Consider the following 9,461-nt stretch of genomic DNA (forward strand, 5'->3'; position numbering starts at 1 on the left):
GCGACAGATACGTCTGGTAACCAAGAATGCAGTCATGCTAGGGGAAAAGTATATTTTAGAAATTTGTCCAAACGTTTCTTCAAAATATGCATTACAATAATGAGGTTTATGGGGTCAGGGAATTCCACTGAATTGTGATCAATCCCTAATCTTACAAGGTGTCATGGTCCGTGAGGACAAATGTGGTACCGTAAAAAAGATCCATTAAAACTCACCCAGCTCGAATTAAAATAAGCAGCTGATGTTTTGCTGTAAATATGTAAATATTCAATTACTGAAACCTATTTAACAGTTGCAGGGATGCCGCCCATTTAGTATTTATATATTTATTTTCTTTCTTTGATGTAGTGTTGAAAAGCATATACTATCAGTTTACGGTAGCCAGGAATTTTCTAGGGCTTATCATTTTAACTCTGAAAATCAAAGACTAAAATAACTGACTATTCATAGTTAAAACTTGGAAGTTAATGAAAATGACTTTTAGGCTTTGGGCAGTTTATCACAAAATCATCCAGCCTTGTCGCTTTCTACTTAAACTGATTATCTTCAAAGGTCACTCACACAACTAATAAAATAAAATTCATTGATTTATTGAACATTTTCTTCTTTTACCAACTGGCTGTACCATACATCCCAGCGAGTCTACCATAGTCTTACTTTGATTGGGAATGCAATTTTTCGGGGCTGCGGCGAAAGATCGCTTCTTCAGTATTGTCACAGCCGATATTTCAATGTAATGTTTAGAACAGAACTGAGTTAACATTTCAGCACTTCAAATACGATTTCCAAACAATGAATTTATAATCGCAGAAAAACCCTGCAAAGATGAGTGTTTATTCCGCCGTCTTGCAATTTGTTTTACCAAGATTCATAAGCAGCAAGACGTTCCGATCGTATTTAACCATAGAATGGAAAACGAAAGCTGCTTAAACTTTACTTTCTAGAAGTTTCTGTCCCTAACGAACTTAGTGTAAACACAAACTAGGATCAGGGTATTATTCATATTCAGCACAATAATCTAGAGCAATTGTGTTCTCAGCTGTTTACCATCCTTTGTATGAGCTCTTTTTTAACTAGGATGTTAGTTGTCTATTCTCCTGTGAATGTTATTTTACATGAAAGACTTGCCGAACATAATATTTGAACAGTATTAGCATACCCAGACCACATATAAGCAGGCTTGTACGCTGTACAATTTGAATTACCTCGAACCAACAGAACTGGATTACCTCCCGTTAACATAAGACACAGAGCCATGCTGAATTACTTGTACTTGAAGAGTTCCAATCCTGTCGAAGTCGTTTCTGTTTTGCTCTACGGACAAGTTACTAACGACCCTGTACCTCTGGCGTTGTTTGAGACGTTGGCCGCGCAGCCCAGCGAAGTGTTTTACCGAGGTTTAGTCCCATTCCGCCCTTCAGTTATTCCGAATCGCCCCGTCGATTATCCTTCTATTTGTCCAGCGCAACGCCGCGCATTTTATGAGACTTAAAGACCAAGAACACCCTGAAAACCTAACGTCACAGTATCATGGTGCTCAGTTAGCAGGGGCAACCACCGTCAATTTTCGGAAAATATTTGTTCAGAAGACGATTTGAGATCTAGAAGTTTTGGAACATTTTGTTGCCTTACCTGCCTCTCCTAGGATTTTTGAACATCTAAAAAATGGTATAATAGCCCATTTTTAACGGATTTTTAACCTAAAAAGGTCACCTAGAATTTTCGGGAGCCTTAGCTTTTTTCTGACTGAAATTTTCGAAAAGTTAAGTTTTAATCCCTAGAATTTTCGGATCACTAGACTTTCAGCTATGAAATCCGAACAGATGAAAAATTTTTAGGGGATAAAAATATGCCTATATCTACCGTTTAAATAGTAAAATACGTTCAACAATGCTATGTTTAAGTGGTTTTGAACTATATTCCAGTTGGGTGCATGCCCCTGAGTTAGTTCTGTTAGTTAGTCTTTAGGTTTTTCTCTGCCGTTGAGCGTCTGTTGATTACACTTCGTATCTTTCCAGAAAGTGGTAGTCGCTTTAGTCAAGCGCATTGAAGCCTTTGTTTGACTTTCCTAATCGTTGATCTTGTGGGCAAAGGCAGAAATTTTCGAGCTATCACGGGCGACTGCCGATTAACCGCCGCTATTAATTTTATCAGGGGCATCTCGGCCGGGACACTGCACTCCTTTCGGCTCGATTAAGTAAGGAATCCGTAATCAATGATTACCTCTTTAGTCTTATTGTATTTTATTCAATGTTTTCCTTAAATTGTGACTGTGTACTGACATTATCGTTATATCAAGAAAGATTTTACGTTCGCTGCGCTTAATTCTCATCGTTATATCGACAATATCATTATATCGAGGATCGTTATTAGCCATTTCGGAGTTGCGTAAGGAACTGGCGCGACTTTCAAATTCAAACTAATCGATAAACAGACACCACCATATGAGAGGTCATGTTAAGATTGGTTTTTTGAACAAGTTTGGTGCTCTAAGGTTTAACAGGGATCAAGTTATGACTCTTGAAACATGGTTAAAGATCCATACAAACCTCTGTAATTTTGTTATAGCGTCTCCCAAAACCATATAAACTCTTAATTTTTTTCACGATTTCTGTGATATTCCTAAAAACGGGCAAACACAGTGTTTTCGAATTAGTTCCTTCCAAGTAGTAGATGCATGACGAATTTTACAGTTTAAAAGAAAAACTAAAAAATTTTAAAGAGTTTATATGGTTTTGGGAGATCCTGTCACAAAATTATAGACGTTTGTATGGATCTTTAACCATGTTTCAACAGTCATAATTAACTTGATTCCTGTTCAATTTTAGAGCACCAAACTTGGTCAAATAACCAATCTCAACATGAACTTTTACATGGTGGTTTCAGTTTATCGATTAGTTTAAATTTGAAACATCGCTCCAGTTCCCTACGCAACTCCGAAATGGCTAATATCGGCGTTCTGTCCCATACATTTTACCGTAACTTTTGCCGGGACATAGAATATTCATCGTTATACCAGGAACATGGTAATATCAAGGATCGTTATATCGGGGTTCCAAGGAATTTCTTCTTGGAAAAGAATTTTCGCGCACACTTTTAATAACAACGTACTGTCGTTTACATTATAAGAAAAGAAAGCGAGTGAGTTGAACAGCGAACCATTTTGGTCAAATGTATTATCGCCCCGTTTGTTCAGGTGATCAAGACGCAAGCAAAAATACTTCCAAATATGCGTCATTTCAATTATCATTCATGCCCACAAAGCCTGAGGGTATTCAAAGATGTTTCATGCGGGGAGGCTCCGCCCCGAGGTCCAACCCTTCACCCTTTCGTATACCATTTTTGACAGAAAAAGTTATCCCTTTCGTATAATGATTGACAGATGATATTCGTTCACATACTAAATGAGAGCGCTGCATCCCTTTTAACTGCTGTAAATGCACTGTCTTTTAAATATGAGTAAATAACTAAATGGCAGAACATTTCCTTGTCTTTTTAATTTAACCATGTTAACAGCAAATAAATAAATAAAAAGAACCTGTAAGCCCTTTTCGGTCCTTTCACAGATTTCAATGACTGATTTCCCTATCATTTCATATACTTCAACCTGAATGAAACCCCTACCCATTTCATTTCATATACTTGAAGCCGGAAAAAGGTACCTCTTTTCTGGCGTAACCTCCCTATACAGGCTACAAGGAATACCCCATTGCCCACAAAGCACACTCACGACTCGGTCGAAGACAAGAGAACGAAAGAAAATGAAACAAGAAAGCATTAGCGAAAAAAAATAGATAAAAAATAAAAACAGAATTTTATTTTTATGAGACAACAGGCCCTTGAAAATTGAAATAAAGTAATTTTTTTTTTGTTTTTGTTTTGTTTGGTTTTTTTTTATGGCTGTAATGGCTGCCAGTTAGCTTTTCATTTACTGTATTTTTAAGGCGGGAATAAGCAACTTGGCATTATTGACTACAAAGCCTTAATTTTACCGTTGACTTCTCGATTAGTTAACCTTAGCTACAATCGTGCCTGCCAAGCGTTAACAGCATCCGCTAATAACAAATGAATACATTTGAAAAAAAAAAAAACGGAAATGCTACAATGACCCAATTTATTCTAGAGACGTTAACGTTAACAGCATCCGCTATAATCAGTGTATAATACGTCAGCGCTGACACAAATCAACCAAAGACGAATTTTGGCCCAAAATTTGTCAGAACACTGCATTTATATCTAGACGAATAATCCGACGGATAATTGGCCCAGGCTTTTCGATTTCATTCGTCTCCAGTATAAATTCGGATGTCTTGCTACCGGCCGAGAGAGTGAAAAATAGGCGTAAAATCATGGAGGAATACATTGCACGTAACTATTTTAAAATGGCATACATTGTAAATCTTACCTTCTTGTCTCATGCACGGGATCACTCTGCATGGAAAGGTTGCTTAAATAACGACTGGTGGTAAATACAATTCATTTCTGCAGTTCCCGATATAACCTGCTTCCTACTACAAGAGTGTGTCAGGTGAAAGCTTTTATTACAGGTTTTCATATTTACACAGGCACGTTTTCCGTGACAACTCTTTCCTTGTCAGGGAATCTTCTGTTTAATATCTGGTCGTTGCCGCTTGTTCATTGGAAAGGTTGGATTTCAGCTGAAAAAAGTGACAAATTATGATGCTTTGGCGTTCCGTAACCCCCATTCTTACTGGGGCCAATTATACTTTATTGTATTTTGTGAATATACGATTTTATCTTATGGCGACTTCATTAAAGCGGCTGTGGGCAGCTGCCCATAGCCAATTTAGTTCATCCGGTGCTGTGTGTCATTCAAAGGGGCCCCTTAAACGAGCTTCAGGAAAATCGGCTTAGCCTTCTGTAGATGGTATTATATTTTTCGTACACGGGAAAGCATAAATTATCATAGATCCGTTTTGATCCGTTTTGACATAGATTCGTTTTCAAGCAAAATGTGTTTTTTTCAATCTTCAAAAGCGCTGCGCACAAAATTTGTCCTTGCTAAAAACTGAATGCATCTCTTTCTGAACAAAATAGTCTAAATGAACGAAAATATGTTTTTCTTGTCGATCATTTCTTGTAATACCATTTTCTGTTCATTAAGTTTTGACAGATATCACGAAAATGTTGGCGCCGGTATTAAAAAAAGACAATTTAACTTACATTCCACTAAAAGCAAAAGAAGCGAAAAACTATTGACACAAGCATTTTAGTTCTGTCCATTTAGTATTAAGTTTTGACAGATATCACGGCCTGTTAACAGTAAAAAGTTTCCTATGCGGAAAAAAAAACAAATCAAAACAAAACAAAATAAAACAAAATTATAACCATTCAATGTTTGGTCTAAATGTTTTAAAGACAATTCCCAATTTGTCTCTTAATGCGGATAGGATCCTAGCTTCGGGAAATTCGTTTGAAGTGTTAAAATACATTAGGTTGAGTTTCAGGTTTGAAGATTTAAGTGGTCGATCGGGGTCGCGAGTGATTCTAGACGACGCAGATTTCTATGAATATTCTTTCAATTTGACGTTGATTCCTTTTTTTTGGAAGCTATGCCGAAGAGCAAAATGTTGAGATTTCAAATGTTGAGATGCCGAGTGTCAGAACTATAATTTAACGGGAAAATGCCGGCGCCGGCATAAAAAAAGACAATTTAACTTACATTCTACTAAAAGCGAAAGAAGCGAAAAACTATTGACACAAGCACTTTAGTTCTCTTAAAAGAGAAAGAAGCGAAAAACTATAGATCGTTTTCACTGTCACGTAACCAAAAATTAAATTGGAAACCGTCCAGTGGAAGAAGCCAAGAAAATAAAATTTATAAAAGACTAATATATAAACAGTTTGTCCAAGTCTCAGGTATTTTTGGCCCATAGCTTCTGAGTTATTTGCCGAAATGTTTCACGCCCCTTTGTAGAGCTTTGTATGAAGACGCCATATTGGTGCACCAATATGGCCGCCGGCAATCAACAAAAACATCTGGAGTTCACTTTTTCTATAAAAGCTAGCTCTTTCTTTTCACTCGAGAACTAGCATACGTTCGCATAAACAAATCTTCTAATACTTGAAGTGGTTATATTGCTGAAAATCAAGAGGAGAGACATTTTTTCAACGAGACAGCATTCCTATTTTGGTGTCACGTACTCTGAAAACTCGGAAGTTCAAATTGCTGGATTTTCGAAATGAAAATTAAACATGCTACGGAAATGGAAACTTGTACAAAGATTTACTTTTTGTTTATCTTCAACATAGTGTAAATAAGAATTCGTAAAACCTCGCTATTTTGACTTTACAATTTGATGGCGTCACAGTGAAAACCATCTATTGACACAAGCACTTTAGTTCTCTTAAAAAAGAACTAAATTAAGTGTGCTTCAACCAAGAAAAATGACTTCAATTACAAAAAGCAATACTAGATACATTCTGAATTTCAGAATTAAGACGGAATATAATCCATTTGGAAATTGAGTCATTTCAATTTTCAGTGGGCAAAAACCTATACCAGAATAATTTAAACAATATTGCATTCTTTTTTTACGTTTTTCAAGGGCTATAGATACAATTGGTAATCTGTAATAACACCGAAGACTATTTCTCATAGGAGCCCGAGAAAATAAATGTCAATTTCACAAGAATTGTGAAAACACAGCTAAAATTCTGAAAATTTCATGTGTAAGATGTCATTTTGTGAGACTTGACATTTGTTTTCTCGGGCTCTCATAAGAAATTTTCTTTCGTGGTACTACATATAACTAATTACCTTTATAGCTCTTTAAAAATAATAAAAAAAGGGAATGCGATATTGTTTAAATAATAAATAATTAATAATAATAATAATAATAATAATAATAATAATAATAATAATGACATTTTCCTACGTACTGGAAAACTAATCTATTACATGACTACTTTTGAATTAATGATCATACTTATACCTGGATTTTTGAAAACCGGGTTAGCAACACAATTCGTGAGCCCCCCCCCCCCCCCCCCCCCCCCCCATCGCATCAAAAGAACTTCTGGAAATTATTTTAACAACCCGTTTTTGAAGGTTTAATATTTGACTGATAAGTTGAGCCCCAAAACATTCGCACAATAATTCAAATAAGTATAAACTAAACTATAATAGAGAGTACATAAGGAGGCCTAATATTAAAGGCAGAAACTTATAATGATGCCTAGATGCCTTGTAATGATGGGTGCGTTCGATTGGGAAATCTGGATTTAGATTTTAAATCCGGATTTCGGATTTGCAATCGAACGCGAAATCCGAAAACGGATTTCAACGCTGAGATACCTTTTTTTGGATTTCATTTTTATCGTTCGATTGGGAAATCCGACAAAGGATTTGAAGAACTGTTCTTAAGAACAGCGGTCTTGCACGCGCACGCATACTTAGCAAAGAGAAGACCACTGTTCACGAGAATACTTTTGCAAATCCTTTTTCGGATTTCCCAATCGAACAGTAAAAAGGAAATCCATGAAATCTGGATTTGAATTTCTAAATTGAAATCCACCCTGAGGACGGATTTCTTGGAGGTGAAATTCGTTTTCGGATTTCGCGTTCGATTGGGAAATCCGGATTTAGATTTTGAAAATCTAAATCCGGATTTCCCAATCGGAAGCACCCGATAAATAATGCCTAGTGATTTTGAAGACTTTTCTTGCTACGTATTCGAGATTAACAATTAATTAAGATAATTAAGTGTTCATCAAGTATAACTCCTAAGAATAAAACTTCATTTACACGATCAATTTCAATAATATTAATTGAAAAACGTAAGTCAAGCGTGAAACAGTGTTTTCGTAAATTAATTCACTGGACGAAAAAATGGATTTGCACAAAAATTTGCTCGCTCGCTGGGGAGTAAATACGCATGGGGCTAATTTTACAGCAAACACTAAAAATTATGGGTAAGTAACACCAAACAATAAAAAAAATCCCATTCAGTGCTTTCTCTCTCAGTTGTGTCAGCAAATTTCTCTCTGATGTTATTGTTATTCTTTCCCTGCGCGTGGAAAGTCATTCCCTACAAGAAAGGAACATGCTATTTAACTTCGTAGAACTCCCCATCAAAAAGAAACAGATCGAGGCCTTTAAATGTTACATTCGTCAGAAACAAAACTAAAACTTAATTTGCTTTGCTATAGTTTTAAGAATCAGATGGTTAGTAAATTTCACAAATAGTTGGACACCCCAGTCACGTTTTATAAGCGCAGAACGATAATTGTCGTTCTACGCTTATGAAACTTTCGGAATTTCCGGTTAGATGAAATTAGCCACGTTATAGCCAGTCATGCTCTATCTTTGGGGGCCAGAGGGATTGGAGGAAGGGGGTGCCCTGGGGAGATGCCCTTGGAGTTAAAAATAGTGCCAATCGTTTCTTGTTTCAATAGGCTATAACTTGCCTATTTTTACCCATAATCGTAGAAGTTACTACCCATCCACGACATAAAAATGGTACCAATTTTTCTTGACGTAAGCGTGAAACAGTATTTCGTAAATCAATTCACTGGACGAAAAAATGGATTTGCACAAATTTGCTCGCTCGCAAATTTGTGAAAACTGAGGAGTAAATATAGAGAAAATATTGCTTAGTCATTTACACCCCGGCTGTTTTTTAGTGTACCAATGTGGTATTTATAGAGATAGATAGATATTCTGTTTATTTCACCCACTTGCAGCAATAACTGAATTGTTGGGGAAGGTCATTGTCACATACAATTAACCATTTACATACATTCACTGAAATTTATAGGTTACAAAGTCATTAATTCTTCTGGTATGACCATGTTGACGTCTTGGCAGTTGGACCCTCATACCGTAGTGAGACTCAAAAGCGGCAGGACAGGGGATGATGTTCTTAAGGGGGGACATTTGGCGTGCAGTAGCCATAAACTGCTTACAAGCTCCTTCTCTCCTGTCACTAAGAGACTCCAGGCCGGCCAAGACCAAGGCTTCCGCATAGTCTACCCGGCCAAATATTATTTTGAGGGCTTTCCGCTGTACAGACTCAATTAACTCATCAAGATATAAAGGGATCGCAGCCCAAACTGGCGAGGCGTACTCAACAATGGATCTAACAATACTACAGTAGACTAACACGAGATCGTTAGTGCCCAGTCCAACTCTCTTGAGGGTCCGCAGCATAAACAATCGCTTAGTAGCTTTTTTTATGGATACTGTCACAGTGTTCGTTCCAAGAGGTAGGGCAAGAGAGGTAGAGATAATAACCCCTAAGAGTTTATAACTAGATACTCTATCAATGACTATACCATTAAGCTGAATCGGCGTTATAGCAGTGGGTTGGTACTTCAAAAAATTGATAACCATATATCTTGTTTCATTTATCATCAATGCTCCATATTTACTCCTGGTTTTACATTTTTGCGACATATTTGCAAGGGGCAAATTTGTGCAAATCCGTTTTTTTCGTCCA

The sequence above is a fragment of the Porites lutea genome, chromosome 4, assembly GCF_958299795.1.
Source record: "Porites lutea chromosome 4, jaPorLute2.1, whole genome shotgun sequence".
NCBI classification, from domain to species: Eukaryota; Metazoa; Cnidaria; class Anthozoa; order Scleractinia; family Poritidae; genus Porites; species Porites lutea.